Source organism: Bos taurus, chromosome 11 (genome assembly GCF_002263795.3).
Source record: "Bos taurus isolate L1 Dominette 01449 registration number 42190680 breed Hereford chromosome 11, ARS-UCD2.0, whole genome shotgun sequence".
Taxonomy (NCBI): domain Eukaryota; kingdom Metazoa; phylum Chordata; class Mammalia; order Artiodactyla; family Bovidae; genus Bos; species Bos taurus.
In genome coordinates, this window is record NC_037338.1 from 32686530 (window position 1) to 32704439 (window position 17910).

Here is a 17910-nt window from a genome sequence, read left to right on the forward strand (position 1 = left end):
TAATACATAAGGAGAGCAAATGGTAACTGTAGAATCAACACACAGTTCCGTCAGCCATCTTTATTGACAGTTATCGATTACAGAATCCACTAGGCCAAAAATCAAGAATGTCTTGATTGACAATTAATTACTAAGACCAGTTCTGTTCAGGTGACTTCTTTTCTCCATTTTACAATTTGGAAAATGCATTGCAGTTGTGATTTGTAAACCTGGAAGTTGTGCTAACTTCCACTTTAACCTCATATAAATGTGGTATGTTTTAGCAAATACTCTTCCAAATTAATGGAACTCTTTGTTTCTGAACATAAGCACCCAGAACATGGCTGAATGTGTCTTTCATTATGCCAGTTTCAAACAGAATATTCTATTTTACTGAAGCTTATAGTCCTTATAGAAGAATCCCTAAATTGTTTTAATTTCATTTTAAAGGGAGGAGGGGGAGATGTTAAGAGTTCAAAATGCACGAATGTGTGTGCTCAATTGCTCAGTCATATCCCACTCTTGGCAACCCCATGGGCTGTAGCCCACCAGGCTCCTCTGTCCATGGAATTTTACAGGCAAGAATACTGGAGTGGGTTCCCATTTCCTACTCCAAGGGATCTTTGTGACCCAAGGATCGAACCCATGTTCCCTGCATCTCCTGCATTGGCAGGTGGATTCTTTTCACTGCACCACCAGGGAAGGCCCTATAGTTCAGAATTCTTGTTCCCAATTTGAGAAATAAAGTTGCATTTGCTTGCTTATTACAGTCTGCCAGTTCATCCATCTATCTATCATCTATCCATCTATACAAAAATGCACACATACATACATGTTCACTTTTAACAGCTGGAAAATAAAATTTATGAACTAGAATCCAAAAGTAAGGGGCTTCCCAGGTGGCACAGTGGTAAAGAATCTGCCTGTCAATGCAGGAGACACAGAAGACATGGATTTGATCCCTGTGTCGAGAAGATCTGCTGGAGCAGGAAACAGCAACCCACTCCACTATTATTGCCTGGAAAATTCCATGGACAGAGGATCCTGGCGGGCTACAGTCCATGGGGCCACATAGAGTCAGACACGACTGAGCAAGTGAGCACACCAGTAGTAAAACTTCTGTACTCAGCTTGTCTAGAACACTGCCTATGGGTCAAAAAGCCTGGAAGTGCATTGCTTTAAACTGATCTGCTTTGGATCTCACTGGAGTAAAGAGAAGAGTAATAATCAGTCCACATATTTTCCTCTAAGCATATATCACCCAGAGCATGTCCAATTTATTCACAACCATCTGCATCATTAATCAGCAGTCTTTATGTTCATTCCACACTTAAATTTTCACAAACCCACTCATGAACTGCATATGTACATAACAGTGTCTAATTTTTGGAAGGAAGATTGTTACTTACAATAATGAATTTCTAGCAAAACTATGCTTATTAGTTTTCTCAATACCAAGAAAGTTTGGCTGGTATTGACACATTAATTGAAACTCATGAAAGGCTTACTAGTCACATTTTAGGTGGCCACATTTCTTTTCTTCAGCTTTCTATTCTTTATAATTCCTATATTCTTAAGTCACTATCATGCATTAATGATGATGTGTCTGTCATACCTATGTACTTTCACAATTGGTTCTCTCTCTGAACAGCACTTTGAAATTAAGCCCCAAATACTCTTTCTTTTAACTGTTCTCTGTATATTTTTCATGCATATTTAAGTATGAGTCATGAAACCTAGCAAAATGGTACAGATAAACTTGTTTGCAAAGTAGAAATAGAGATACAGATGGAGAGAATAAATGTATGGATACCAAGAGGGAGAGGGATGAATTGGAAGATTAGGACTGACATATATACACTACTATGTATAAAACAGATAACTAATGCTGCTAAGTCGCTTCAGTCGTGTCCGACTCTGTGCGACCCCATAGACGGCAGCCCACCAGGCCCCCCTGTCCCTGGGATTCTCCAGGCAAGAACACTGGAGTGGGTTGCCATTTCCTTCTCCAATGCATGAGAGTGAAAAGTGAAAGGGAAGTCGCTCAGTCGTGTCTGACTCTTCGCGACCCCGTGGACTGCAGCCCACCAGGCTCCTCCGTCCATGGGATTTTCCAGGCAGGAGTACTGGAATGGGGTGCCACTGCCTTCTCCAAGATAACTAATGACAACCTACTATATAGCACAGGGAACTCTACTCAGTACTCTGTAATGATCTATACGGGAAAAGAATCTAACAGAGTGGAGATTTTATATATATAGTATATATATATAGCTGATTCACTGTGCTGTACAGCAGAAACTAACACAACATTGAAAAGCAATGCTGTTTACATTCATCATGCTTATGGAAACTGAAAAACAAATGTGTTTTCCTGTTGTCTATTTTGGACAGAATCCTTTTTCTGACCTAATACACTGAAATTGTATTGAAATTGTCAACTGACAATTTTTATATTCCAATAAAAATTAATTTTAAAAAAGAAAAAGCTTTTGATAAGAATATGCCATAAAAATTGGCATTTTTGTGACTAAGACAAAACCAAGTTCTACTTGCCCTTAGATTCTTTTTAATATATTTAGATAGAAATAATTCCATTTACATTGTAATACATCCTATGAAATATACTATTTAAGTATATCTAGAATAATTACTCATTGGAAGCTTTCAACCTTCTATTTACAAAATGTGATATTCCCAAGCAAACCTCAGAAGAGTCTTGTGTTTCAAACAAATTCATTAGGGATTATAATAATAGGAAGTCTTTTTCTATATAAGGACAGACAAAATGGCATTTTATAGATCATAACTATAATGTAAACATACATAACTTATCCCAATTAGCTGAAAGTCCTGACATGCAAGATTAGTGTGTTAGTCACTCTGCTGCTGCTGCTGCTGCTGCTGTCGCTTCAGTCCTGTCCAACTCTGTGCGACCCCATAGACGGCAGCCCACAAGGCTCCGCCGTCCCTGGGATCCTCCAGGCAAGAACACTGGAGTGGGTTGCCATTTCCTTCTCCAATCTATGAAAATGAAAAGTGAAAGTGAAGTCACTCAGTCGTGTCTGATTCTTTGCGACCTCATGGACTGCAGCCTACCAGGCTCCTCCGTCCATGGGATTTTCCAGGCAAGAAAATTGGAGTGGGGTACCACTGCCTTCTCTGTGAGTCGCTCAGTCTTGTCCAACTCTATGCTACCCCATGGACTGTAGCCTGCCAGGCTCCTCTGTCCATGGGATTCTCTAGGCAAGAATACTGGAGTGGGTAGCCCAAAGCTGAAAGTCCTAACATACAAGATTACAGCTATAGATATATTAGGATGTAGCAGAAAAGATATAGCATACTGAGAAGGCTGGTTACATTCAACATGCTTATGGAAACTGAAAAACAAATGTGTTTTCCTGTTGTCTATTTTGGACAGAATCCTTTTTCTGACCTAATACACTGAAATTGTATTGAAATTGTCAACTGAACCCTGGAGAGATAAACCCAAAATGTACCCAGAACTCTACATATTAAGTACATTTTCAACAGAATACAATAGGGATTAAGGACAATGTCATTTTTAAATAAACTACAAAGGCTGAAAGGGCTAAAAATTTTCTAGACCCTCTGGGGATCTGAACTAACTTTGACTACATTGGAGCTGAAAATATTTTGAAGATCAAGGAAAACACAGGTAGTAGTAGCAATAAACTATAGACCTGTGTAGTAGAGGAGCATCTAAAGCCATTTTCAGCATTGGTGTTCAGGGATTTCTTCACTCTTTGCAGCTAGGTAAGATATAAACAAAAATGCCCCTCCCTTCTACTTGAACCCCAGAGAAAAGCAATTTCACAGAGCCATAGAAGCAGATCTTATTAATTAAAGTCTGTTTTCTGTACCTCTCTAAATTTCCCTCCCTTTATTATCAAGGTTTTGTGTTTTGAAGAATGGGGTATAAATGAGCTTTATGAAATGTGAAATACTTATGAGTGTTCAGTGCATGCTAAATACATATTCATCCCCCATTAATAAAAAGGTACTTACTGATATAATGGTATTTAGAGTTATAACTCAGTACAATGAAATCGTGTCCACATTACCACCAGACAAATCAAGGTTGTTTAAAATATCATTTTAGAGCCTCAAAGGACTGATTCTTTTTAGCAAACTGGATCACAGAGATATCAACTTTTATTTAAATAATATTCTTCCTATAAGTCTTAACCTAGAAGGAAGGTTAAAACAGATATGATAGGCAAACCTTTAAGGTCAATGCATAAATGTCTATTAAATATCCTGGGTCTCCAAAATCAAATAGCAATCAAACTTTGTAATCTTAATTTTAGTCTGCTTCTATAATTCCAGTGAAAATCCAATAGCTAGATTTAAAATTCAACACCATAATAAACACACACCAGAGATGAGAAAACTGTTATTTGTTAAATTTAAGATTCAAGTCACAGTTTCAGGCCAATTGGTTCATAATTCACCTGAATCATAATATCACATCTTAATATCAAATAACCAATGCTGAAAATTTATTTTGTTAGCAGATAAATTCATATCAAACAACAAGTTGATATGCCCATATTGGGCTACACTTCACATGAATATGAGCCTGTACTTGCCCAGCTTTAAGACTGAAGAAACAGCCTGGAGTCAGCAGCAACAAAGACCATTTGAATCAATGGTTTAAAGCAACGGTTCCTGACTTTTTTGGCACCACGGACCAGTTTCATGGAAGACAATTTTTCCACAGATGGGGGGGTGGCTGAACTAGTTTTCAGGATGATTCAAGTGCATTATATTTACTGTGCACTTCATTTCTGTTATTATTACATCAGCTCCACCTCAGATCTTCAAGCTTTAGATGATGGAGGTTGGGGACCCTGGTTTAAAGAAAAGGGGTACTTACATGTCTGAAGCAAGGTCCTAGAGCAGCAGACAGGGGGAAGACATGGTGGCAGTCTTCACCTCTGGGAGCAGGGTGGGGGGTGGTGTGAAATTGATGTCAGGTGGGCGCATTAGTTACCAGGGAAACCAACAGAGGGGCATGGCCTCACCGCCTCTTTGGTAAGAACAATTACCAGCTGGGGCCTGCAGCAAGCATGTAGGAAGGTTGGTAATGTTCACAGGGGGCAGTTGCCCCCGACACTGGCAGGGGATGCACAGAGAGCAAGAGAATATGAGTAGCCTGACCATGGAACAAATAAGCATGGGTCACACATTTATGAAAAATTCTACTTCTGGCTTTTCTCAATACTATAACCAAGGTCCATGCTTTCGAAGATCTGAATGCTTTGTTGCAAGAAACACAAGACAAAGAGATTCCCCCAAACTAGAGACCCCAGAGATCTTGTCCTTGGAGGTTGCAAAGAAGGGAGAGACTCCAATTTCCTGTCCTGCTATGCTAGGCAAGAATGGCCTTTTAGAAACACGTTTTCCTTCTTTCATAGTGAAATTGACCCTTCCTTTATTTTTCTTGGATGAATTGGCCCCCACTCGTTGCCTCATGGTAGTTTATTTTAAATGAGACAGGAGAAAACACAACTTAAGATTTGTTGGTTAGTCAAGAATAATTGGTATTTTAAATATCAAATTGAATACCAAAGAATAAGAAGCCTCTAGATTTCTGGGGTGGCACAGAGTCGGACACAACTGAAGCGACTTAGCAGCAGCAGCAGCAGACTTCTGTCTTACAGGAAAATTAAATTAATCATTGAATAATTAGATTCATCTATTGAGACTATAAAGGCCTGAAAATGGGACACTCTGAAAAAAAAAAAAGTTCTTTAGTACAAATTAGGAGCCAAACATGATTGAATTCATTGAGTAGTCTGAGGCTGTTCTTTAAATCACTAGGGTATTGGACTTTTGCTAATAAAATAGATGACATCTGACTGATTAAAGCAATATTCACACTGATTATTTCAGAACGGTAGCACCTGTGACCCCTAAGAAAACAACCATCTTTTTAAAGCCAGTCTGGAGCTGGTGCTCAGGTGTGCACATGGAGCCTTTTGTCTTTAGACTTGGCAAACATCCAGCTCAAAAATAATTTTATCATTCGGAGGAGAAGCTATTTTATGGATAAAAGATTATGAATTTCACAGTTGACTTGAGATCTACTCAAGCCAACAACATTGGTTTCGACTTGGCAAGAAAGATTTATTCTGTCAATGTAGATTTCTCAGTAAGTACTTTTCTCTTTCAAAGGCCAAGTAGATTTCAAAGAAACATTTACATTTTTTAATACAAATCAAGTCACCGATTATATTAGCTCAAGTTCAGAACTGATGCGCTCTTCGTGCCCCTCCTCCTACACTTCAGTTAAAATGGAAACAGACTTGGTTTCTAACTATTAGTACCGACATTTTTGAGTATAATCGAAACGCAGAAGCACTGGCTTAGCTGGAGTACTAAACTGAAGAAAGAATTAAGGGCTGAAGTGGTTTTTGTTGTTATATGTGTTATTGTATGTCTTTTTAATAAACAGTTCTTTAGCTTCCTGAAAAATACATAACGGTACTGATGTCACATAGTAGACAAAACATGCATTAAAACAATTGAGATACTATCTCCTCTAATTTGTGCATTTATTTTCTTTTATTTGGTTTCTGGTTTATCACTGTTATGTGTTTTGAAAGCTTAAGGATATGTCAGATTAAGCAAAGATCAAGAAACAGCTTAACTTTTTGACTGGGGGAGTCCTCTAATTGTGAACATCTCTAGCCTGTAAGGCAACTTAATTAGTCAGAAAGTGGGGGAAAGTCTATTTAATAACAGGCCTAATTGGCACTACTCCTGGTCATCTGAGTAGAACATAGAAAGGTTGCAAGTGAACTGGCAATAGATTTAATTGCTCACTTTGAATATTCTTAGGTCTCAGACTTGTCTCAAACCCAGTTTAGACTCTAAACAATTTCATTTTCCATTATAATTGGAGATCAGTTTCAATATACTGAAAATGTGTTTATGTAAAGACACCATCAAACAACCAGTTTCATGATTCCTGTTTCACTTGCAAGTGCTTCCATGATTTTAAACCGAAGGTCCCCAGCCTCTGAGATCTAATGTCTGATGGATGATCTGAAGTGGAGCTGATTTAATAATAACAGAAATCAAGTGCACAATAAACGTAACATGCTTAAATAATCCCAAAACCATCACCCCCACCTCAGTCCGTGGAAGAATTGTTTTCCATGAATCTGGTCTCTGGTGTCAAAAAGGTTAAGGACCGCTGTTAGGGATCATGGAAACCATGATCCACTGAAATGACTGACTTCTAATGCTTCCTCACTTTCTTTCTCTGAATATATAAAGGTATTTCTCTGATAAAAAAAAAAAAATCATTAGTTGGATCAGATGATCCAAGGATTTTCTGCATCTACAGATTTATTATTTGCTGCTTTAAAAAAAAAAAATTAAGATGGCTGATTACAATTTGTTTACACTAATTACACTCAGCTACAATTCAGAACTCAATAAAAATACAGCATGTAAAATAAGATATTCTTAAGAGTCCAATTTGGAAAATACTCAAACATCAAACTTTTTGAAACTGTACTATTTGGGGTTCTCTATTTCTTGCCTGGAGAATCCCCATGGACAGAGAAGCCTTGTGGGCTATAATCCATGGGGTCGCAAAGAGCCGGACATGACTGAGTGACTAAACACAGCACATACAGCTTTTTCACTGAGCCAGACTTTTCTCTTTAAATTGGTGGGAAATCAGTTCTGGCTCCAAGTGCCAACTGACAATAAAGGCCTCAGTCTCCCTCATTTGCAACATCAGCGTTTGGACCACAGGCACCTTCAGTATATCTGTGTATTCAGTGTATCTGGGAGCTGTAACCCCACTGCAATCTGTAAGGGGAAAAAAAATCTTTCCTTTTGCATGTGATAAATCTCCATCTGTAACAAATTTATCTTCGCATATATGAAATTCTGGCCTCATTTCCTTTGGCAGACCCCATGGTGACACTTTTTTAGTTATGCACAAAACTAGGCCAAATTGTTACCCAGGAAAGGCAGAGAGGCGACATACTCCCAGACTGCACCGTCTAGACTCATTTTCTTGCTCCCTTTGATGCCGCTGCGGGAACCTTGCCAGCCGCCTCTCTAAAAACAATTATGAATTGCACTTGCTCAAATGAGTCCTTCCTCAAAAGTCCCCTCCCAAGATCACACGACAGTGCTGTCCTGAGATTCTGGGGAGAGTAACTCAAAACCTTCCCTAACTTCCCCCTTCCAAACAAGTTCCTCCAAATAGACTCATGGGTAAAACAGGCCTCATGACATGTCTGATTCTTGGAATGGGCCTCTTTTCAGGGCTAAGAGCCTGAGGGCTGCATCTAAATAAAATAAAGTTTGTCATGTTGTCAGTGCTGGATGATATATATGCACTAATAGAGGAAAATAATCCCCAAACCATTTGCCTTTGCAAGACAGCTTTTGTGAGTTTTAGCACAACACTAGGCATAGAGCAAGAACTTAATACTCACGCTTGCTGAATAATAATTTGGCAAAAGTTTGACCTTTTTAAAAGGATTTTTACTTAAATTCACATCTATTCGACACTATAGTCCCCTTTTTTTAAAGTTTGATCCATCTGTCATTAACATATGGGTGGTTCTGCCCAATAGGATATAATCTGTATTTTGTGCTTCCCCAAGAAAAGAATCAGAGAAGGCAATGGCACCCCACTCCAGTACTCTTGCCCGGAAAATCCCATGGGCGGAGGAGCCTGGTGGGCTGCAGTCCATGGGGTCTCGAAGAGTCTGGCACGACTGAGCGACTTCACTTTCACTTTTCACTTTGATGCATTGGAGAAGGAAATGGCAACCCACTCCAGTGTTCTTGCCTGGAGAATCCCAGGGACGGGGGAGCCTGGTGGGCTGCCGTCTGTGGGGCTGCACAGAGTTGGACACGACTGAAGCGACTTAGCAGCAGCAACAGCAAGAAAAGAATAGATTAGGACTCTGAAGCCTGCATGTACACGTAAGCGTTCTCTTTGGTTCTTTACATGAAAAGTTCCTAATTTTCAAGATGTATTGGCTACAACTGTGGATAAATTCAGGCTTTCCAGGTGGTGCTAATGCTAAAGAACCTGCCTGCCAATGCAGGAGATGAAAGATGGAAGATCCCCTGGAGGAAGGAACGGTATTCATGACTGAACCCCGTGAGGAGACTTCAATCCTTGGTTGAGCAGGATTAAGGATCAAGAAGTGTAAATCTGGTCAGCTATGTACTAAGACATGTTATTTAACCTCTTGAGGCCCCAGTTTCCTCATCTATAAACTAGAGGAAACGTCAGTATCTCACATATAGAGTTATTATGTGACTTAAATGAAATACAGTAAACTCATAGGGCTATCATGAGGTTTAAATGAAATAAAATGTAAAATACTGAGCATCGTAGCAAGAAGGTAGAAAGTATTCAATGAATTTTGCGGGTATTACAATTATTATTGTTATTACTGTGTTAAAGAAAGCTTCCTATTAAAATGGATTCTTCTGTTGTTTGAAAGTTGGTGTGAAACACAGACCTTCACCCTCACAGAAATAACATTGTTCTACAAATGTCAGCTCCCAAATACCATAACCTCTCTGGCTACAGTTCCTATTGATATGTTCTCAGATCATATTTTAAATAATTCTATTGACAGAGCAGCAGGAATCATCTCTCATCCAGTGCACTTTGTGATAAAGGAGAATTATTAAAATAAACTGCTTTTATATACTGCAATTCCCATGTCCACAGCCTTGTGTTGTAGGCCATAAGAATTAATGGAGGTAGAAACACGGAAGGTAACCCTTAGTACCTTAGTTTTATTTATAAATATTTATAAAATTTAACTGTAATGATAATGGCACTTTTTTTTTTCTCAAGCCTGTAAACTGCATAATATGTCCTCAGATGTATCAGATGTATTTAGGAAACATATGGAAATTCCATATCTAGCCACCATGCTATTAAATTTGATAGAGAAATAAATTTTTACTCTCATTGAAGCCTCCTGATTCAAACCCAAAGAGAAATCCTGGTTTGTCTTTCGATTATTACAACTGAATGTTCTGAAAATAGCTTAAGGTCCACCCTTAACCACTGGCTCTGGACAGGAATTCTACCTTTTCTTCTGGTGCCCTGTTTTAGCAAAGCATGAAACTAAGCCTTTCTCTCTTGCCTTCAATTAATAAAAGCTAGAAATAAAACCACTCAAGTGAAATAACTGCTGATTGATTTATAACGATACAGGACCAGAACTCAACCACGTTTGTCAAATTTTGTCAGCAAAGCTGAGTTTTTTTTGCTTGCTAGTTATTTTGTTGTTTGGGGATGGTGTTTTTCTTTTTTGTCATTGTCATTGCTTTACTTCTCATGTGATCTAGTTCTTTGCCACTCAAAGTGTGGTTCCAGGACTGATATCCTCAGCATCACCTGGGAGCTTGGAAAAATGCAGAGTCTCAGGCCCCACTCCAGATGAACAGTGAGGTTCTGCACTTTAACAGAATGTGCTGAAGATCCAATGTGCTTTGACATCTAATCAGTCAGTCTCAACAGTGACGGTTATTTTTTCCCCCTCCTCAACCACAGTCTAGCTAACTCAAACAAGAAATTAACTGATTGGGTTTCTTCAACTGGTTGTGAAGTTTTGACCCTGGTGATGAATGATTGATAAGGTGCTGTCCGCCTTCCATGCCATCTGAGTCATGGCTCATCAAGCCTCTTTTCATGGCATTTTTCATGCCATCTATTATAGTTGTTTCCAAAACTCTCATATCTCCATAAGTACCATGAAAACCCCTTGTGTGCAGAAAACTGCCTAGTACTCTTAGCCTTAAGCAGAATAATATTTATTATTTTAAGGGCTTCTCTGGTGGCTCAGTGGTAAAGAATTCACTTGCAATGCAGGAGACATGGATTTGATCCCAGGGTCAGGAAGATACACTGGAGAAGGAAATGGCAATCCACTCCAGTATTCTTGCCTGGGAAATCCCAAGGACAGAGGAGCCTGGCAGGCTACGGTCCATGGATTCACAAAAGAGTTGGACACAACTTAACAACTAAAGAACAATTTAATCAAAATGGTATATTAGATTTCAAGGTCAGCCCACAAGTATTTATTCAATGCTGCTGCTGCTGCTAAGTCGCTTCAGTCGTGACCGACTCTGTGCGACCCCATAGACGGCAGCCCACCAGGCTCACCCGTCCCTGGGATTCTCCAGGCAAGAACACTGGAGTGAATTGCCATTTCCTTCTCCAATGCATGAATGTGAGAAGTGAAAGTGAAGTCACTCAGTTGTGTCCAACTATTAGCAACCCCAAGGACCACAGCCTGCCAGGCTCCTCCGTCCATGGGATTTTCCAGGCAGGAGTACTCGAGTGGGGTGCCATTGCCTTCTCTGTATTCAATGCTAAGCATAGTTAAAATATAGTTTGGATGCCTCTGGCTGCATCTAGGGGCCTGAGGAGCAGGGAGGAAATGCAGTGTTGGAGGAAGGAGGTAGTGTCTTGCTCCTGTTAGTGCTGGGCTATGCTCATGGATTCCCAGGGGCGGCAGAGCCTAGTGGACTGCCGACTATGGGATCTCACAGAGTCGGACACGACTGAAGTGACTTAGCAGCAGCATGCTCATGGATTATTTTGACCAAGATTGTTTATTGTCCCCTGCTTTCAGTTCTTGAATAACCTAACTGCCCACTTGGAACGGTTTGCCTTACAATGGGGAGAATGAATTTCTAGGTCCTTTAACTCCCACCACATATTCAGAAAAAAACTAAAATTGCAACACTGGAAAGGGAGAAAAAATTACCCATTGCCACTCAATATATTTCACTCAGAAGGAGGCTTTGAAAGAAGCAATGATCCTTTGTGCCCAAGGCTGCTCAATTTGAGCACTGCATCCTGTTACTCTCTGAAATGATATTTTGTTTCTATTTGGATTCCAGGCCACTAAAATAGAGTCCTCCTCAGGCGAATGTACAAGAATACAGTGTATTGTCCTCAAATAACTCTCCTTACAGAATGATCCATCAATTTGAATATTACTTGTTATTTCTTCCAAAATTAAACCTGCAACAAAAATCAGTCAATGTAATCCTTTTAGAATTACTAGATGATACATCCAAATTTAATCTATAAGTTATATTTGGATGTCATGTTGCCTATTTAAATATGCATACACTTATGTGCATACTGCTAAGTCACTTCAGTCGTGTCCGACTCTGTGACCCCATAGAAGGCAGCCTACCAGGCTCCCCTGTCCCTGGGATTCTCCAGGCAAGAACACTGGAGTGGGTTGCCATTTCCTTCTCTTTCCTTCTCTTCCTGCATGAAAGTGAAAAGTGAAAGTGAATTCGCTCAGTCGTGTCGGACTCTTTGAGACCCCGTGGACTGCAGCCTACCAGACTCCTCCGTCCATGGGATTTTCCGGGTAAGGGTACTGGAGTGGGGTGCCATTGCCTTCTCTGACACTTATGTGCATATTTATGCATAATTACATGTTTATATAATTGATATATACTTAGAGGAAAAAAGAGACTAACAGCAGACAAAGAGATTGTTATATCTTACTTTATAAGGTTGTATTTACAATTATCATGTAGTGAGGTGTGGGTAATTTTTTTCCACTACTGTCTCTCTTAATATTTTTCAAATTAAAAACTCTGAAGAAAATAAATGTGGTACCCTATCATTTGCACAACATAAGTTCCTGGATAATGGCAAAGACTGCAGGACTATTAAAACCTTTTAGATAAATCTGTGTACCAAAAATAAACATAGGCTTTTAAAAATTTTAACATAGGAAAAATAACCTACAAAAGTAATGTTTTCTACTCCTGTTTCTATGAAATAGGATATTATATAACACATTCTTACAAAAGCATCATGACTGTCAAGGATTATCTCATCTATTCTTTAAAACAAAACTAATTTCAAAGATTGCTTAATCAAATCACAATGGAGTTCCATATCATTCAATTTAACAAATGATCTAAAAAAGATAAAAACAAAAAACCAAAAAACACATGTATCATGGAAGATCAAATGTTTCCAGATAATACATTACCAAAGGTAATTTTTCAGAGTTTCTATTTACAAGCTACAAATGTCGATTTGAGTATTTAGAGATATGCACTGTAGCAGACAGGAATCTATTTATGGAGTATAATACTCTATTTGCGGAGTATAAGTTTTAGTTCCCAGAGGGCTCTTTAACCCCCATGAGACAAAGAGTGAAGATGTCCTCCACTGACAATTCGAGTCTGGATGGATCATACCAGCTGACCAAGTGTGTCCTTCCCTCAGAACCACACTGCATGTTGTCAGAGCTGATGATATCATTCACAGTGCTGCTTATGAAGAATTAGCAAGTTGGGAGAAAAAGACAGGATGGTGAAAAAAATTAAATAAGAGCAAATTTCTTCTCAGTGCACAACATTTACTTTTGAATTTTCAAAAATATTTTTCATTATAGAAAGAAGTGCAAAACAAAGTATAATTAGAAATTTGGAATGCAAAACATCCAAATGCTTCTATGATATGGATGACACAGTGTCATGTCTTCAAATCTATAGACATTTAGAGTAGTTGCCAGAGGAACATTTGCCTCTGTAGCTTGAAATATAAAAACATATATATCTCCAACGTTATTTATTCCCAGACCCAAAAGTAGTGAATATGTGTGTTTATATCTGTGCCTAAGATACAAACGCAAACTTTTTTGGAAAAAGAGAATCATGCTACAAAAGTCAAAAGGAAATGCAGAAAATATTTAAACAACCATCAAACAAACTCATATTGAAAAGACCAACAATACTGTGTAGACAAAATATTGTGGGAATGTAAGACTGTACAGCCACTGTGGGAAAAAGTTTGACATCATCCACTAAAGTTGCAGAAATACATACTCTATGGGTCACCATTCCACATTCCACTCCTGCTTTACACCAAATCGAAATGTGTGCCAATGTGTATCAAGAGAAATGAGCATGGATGTTCAGAGACCAAACTGGAGAAAACACAAATGTCCATCCCTAAGAAATCAGATAAATATATTTTGGCATATTTAAAACACAGAATACTATATAGTAATTTTTAAATGAACTATAGTTATATATAAGAATATATATGAATCTTGAGAATGCAAAATAGCATAAAACAGTAGAAGCAATATATACTGTATGATTCATTTATATAAATTTCAATTATATGAAAAACTAAACTTTAAGGAGAGAAGCAAAAAAAATAGTTAACTTTGGGATGAGGAGCTTAAAATGACAGGTTCTGGGGTATTGATATGAACCACACATGTGCAGGAGAAGCAAACGACAGGATGAGATGGCTGGATGGCATCACTGATTCGATGGACGTGAGTCTGAGTGAACTCCAGGAGTTGGTGATGGACAGGGAGGCCTGGCGTGCTGCGATTCATGGGGTTGCAAAGAGTCGGACACGACTGAGCAACTGAACTGAACTGAACTGAACACATGTGGTGTTCACACAGCTGTTTACTTTGTGATGATTGACTTCATACATCTAAGTTCAGTTCATTTTTCTGTATGTTTGGTTATATTCCACATAATAAAGAAGGCAAATAGAAAGCAAAATATATAAAATGATTGCCTATATAAGCAGACTTATATCTAAACAGCATTTGGTGTCAAATATGCCTCATATGGGATTGTTATCCATTAAACACAAGTGTACTTTTGTACATAACAACTCACATTATGCTGTGGAAACCATCAACTCAAGAGGACCCTAGAGTTATCTTTATTGCTATGTCATGATGGTCTTTAAGTAATGTGCAACCATTGCTCTTTAGTGTCTTGAATTTTTTATAAATAATTATCAATTATGTTATATAAAAAGTAGAGGACAGCTGAATTCTTTTAAAAAATTAAAATTTCTTCAACTGTTATTTGATTTCCAGGGCAGAGAAACTGCTTGGTGAAGTTGGCTTGGGCTTCCAGCTACATCTGTGGGTCTTTATTTCCAAAAAGCTCAGAGCATGCTAAATGTATAAATAAATATACATAAGCATAAATAAACACAAATATAAATAATAATAAATATCCAGGCACTTGGAGAAGGCAAACTGCACTGGAAAATCAAGTCACAATGGTTTAATTGTGAGAGACTAGGGTAGTAATTGGTAATGGGAGTGAGCAGAAGGGAAGGCAAAAAGAATAGAAGTCATCATCCTAGTCTTGATAAATCCATGTTGATGCATTAATTCTTTATTATTAGTATTAATCACTAAATAAATTCACTTTTATCTGAGTTTGACCCAATTCATGCACTAATTCAATTTAATTTGCTTGGTAATTTTTCCTTGGGCAAGGCTCCTAATAAGTTTACCCTTTATCAGTCCAACCAAATTCTGAAATTTCACCTTTATTCTTAGTTCACAGGAGGAACATGGGTACTCAGAGAATCAGGATCCAGGATTTTACCTTGAGTGAAGGGTAGTGTGATGAGAAACCGAACACAGACATACAGGGTGGGAGGGTAGTCACAGGACAGAGGGGGAAAAAAAGGTTGATGCAGGCAGAGCTGACATGAGCAAAACAGTGGTATGTCTATGAGATGGCTGTTTGTTCTTCATTTTCTTTTTAGTCTTGGAAAATTTTACAGTTTTTATACATGGTCACAGAATCATGATCTAAATTCTTAATCTCGGTGTCTTTGACAGTAATTTTGACAGTGTTTTTACATTTTCAATTCATTTGATATTTCCCCCTCTGACCATTCTTCTTTGACTTTCCCCCTCTGTATATTCTTGTGTATATACCCAAAAGTTTCACAACTGGTTCCCACCCTGCACACATGCTGAAACTGAGATATGTTTCAGGGGCAAGAGATCCCTTCTGAATTTTCTCAGAAGAGAATTTAGAACACTACCTTTCTGAATCTTCTCACTTCTCATACAGTCACTAGAAAATGACTAAATCCTCTTTACCCCTAAGGTGAGCCAAATAAATCTATTACAGTTTAAGCCATCTTGTTCATCATGAACAACAACAACAAAAATATAACCAACAAAATGATGAAAAAGTAAACTACCATCCACCACTTAGCTAAAGAATTTTAGGTTTTTGACAGAGACAGTGATTCTCAAAATTTATTGTGCATAAGTACTATGCAGGTGATTTGTGAGAGTGTGCCAGGGAACACTGATGGAGTTCTCGAGGCTCCCATGAGAGTTCCTTCCTGCAATGGTCTGAATGTTTGTGTCTCCCCTAAACTCATACCTTGAAATTCTAACCCCAAAGTGATGGTACTAGGAGGCCATGACTTTTGGAGATAATTAGATTGTGAGAGTGGAGCCTTTGTCAATGATATTAGTCCTTTGGGAAAGGGACTCCAGAGAGCTCTCTCTTCTCTCTACCATGTGAGAGCAAAATGAGAAGTCAGCACCCTACAACCCAGAAGAGGGTTCTCACCAGACAACAAACTTGATGGCACCTTGATCACGGAATTCCCAGCCTCCAAAACTATGAGAAACAAACATTTGTGATTTAAGCTACTAGGTCTACAGAATTTTTATCATAGCATCCCTAACTGACTAAGCAAGGAGGTTCCAGAAAAATATCTACTTCTGCTTCATTGACTGCATGAAAGCTTTTGACTGGGTAGATTACAACAAACTGGAAAATTATTCAAGAGATGGGAATACCAGACCACTTACCTGACTCCTGAGACACTTGTATGCAGGTCAAAAAGCAATAGTTAGAACCTTACATGGAACGTTTGATTGGTTCAAAATTGGGAAAGGAGTATGACAAGGCTGTATACTGTCACCCTGTTTATTTAATTTATATAGGCTTCCCAGGTGGCACTAGTGGTAAAGAACCTGCCTGCCTGCCAAGGAGACATAAGAGATGCAGGTTTGATCCCTGGGTCAGGAAGATCCCTGGAGGATGGCATGGCAACTCACTCCAGTATTCTTGCCTGGAGAATCCCATGGAAAGAGGAGCCTGGTAGGCTACAGTCCATAGGGTTACAAAGAGTTGGACACAACTGAAGTGACTTAGCACTCTTACACATGAAGAGTACAGAATGTGAAATGCCAAGCTGGATGAATCACAAGCTGGAATCAAGACGGCCGGGAGATATATCAACAACCTCAGGTATGCAGATGATACTACTGTAATAGCCTTCTTGATGAAAATTAAAGAGGAGAGTGAAAAAGATAGCTTAAAACACAACACTCAAAATATGCAAATCATGACATCTGGTTCCAGCACTTTATGGCAAATAGAAGGGAAAAAGTGGAAGCAGTGACAGATTTTATTTTCTTAGGCTTGAAATTCACTGAGACAGTGACGGCAGCCACGAAATTAAATGATGCTTGCTCCTTGGAAGAAAAGTTAGACAGTGTATTAAAAAGCAGAGAGATCTCTTTGTCAACAAAGGTCCATACAGTCAAAGCTATGGTTTTTCTAGTAGTTATGTACGAATGTGAGAGTTGGACCACAAAGAAGGCTGAGTATCAAAGAACTGATGCTTTCAAGCTATGGTGCTGGAGGAGACTCTTGAAGAGTCCCTTTGACAGCAAGGAGATCAAACCAGTCAATACGAAAAGAAATCAACTCTGAATATTCATTGGAAGGACTGATGCTGATGTTGAAGCTCCAATACTTGGGCCACCTGATGCAAAGAGCAGACTCATTGGAAAAGACCCTGATGCTAGGAAAGATTGAAGGCCAAAGGATAAGAGGGTGATAGGGGATGGGATTGTTAGATAGTATCATCGACTCAGTTCAGTTCAGTTCAGTCACTCAGTTTTGTCTGACTCTTTTCGACCCCATAAACTGCAGCATGCCAGGCCTCCCTGCCCATCACCAACTCCCGGAGTTTACCCAAACTCATGTCCATTGAGTTGGTGATGCCATCCAACCATCTCATCCTCTGTTGTCCCCTTCTCCTCCTGTCCT

At 38.9% G+C, this 17910-nt stretch overlaps 1 protein-coding gene across 22 annotated transcripts in view; it reads right to left on the reverse strand.

Moving 5' to 3' along the window:
- NRXN1 (neurexin 1) overlaps positions 1 to 17910 on the reverse strand; it is a 1252733-nt gene that overhangs the window by 411131 nt on the left and 823692 nt on the right.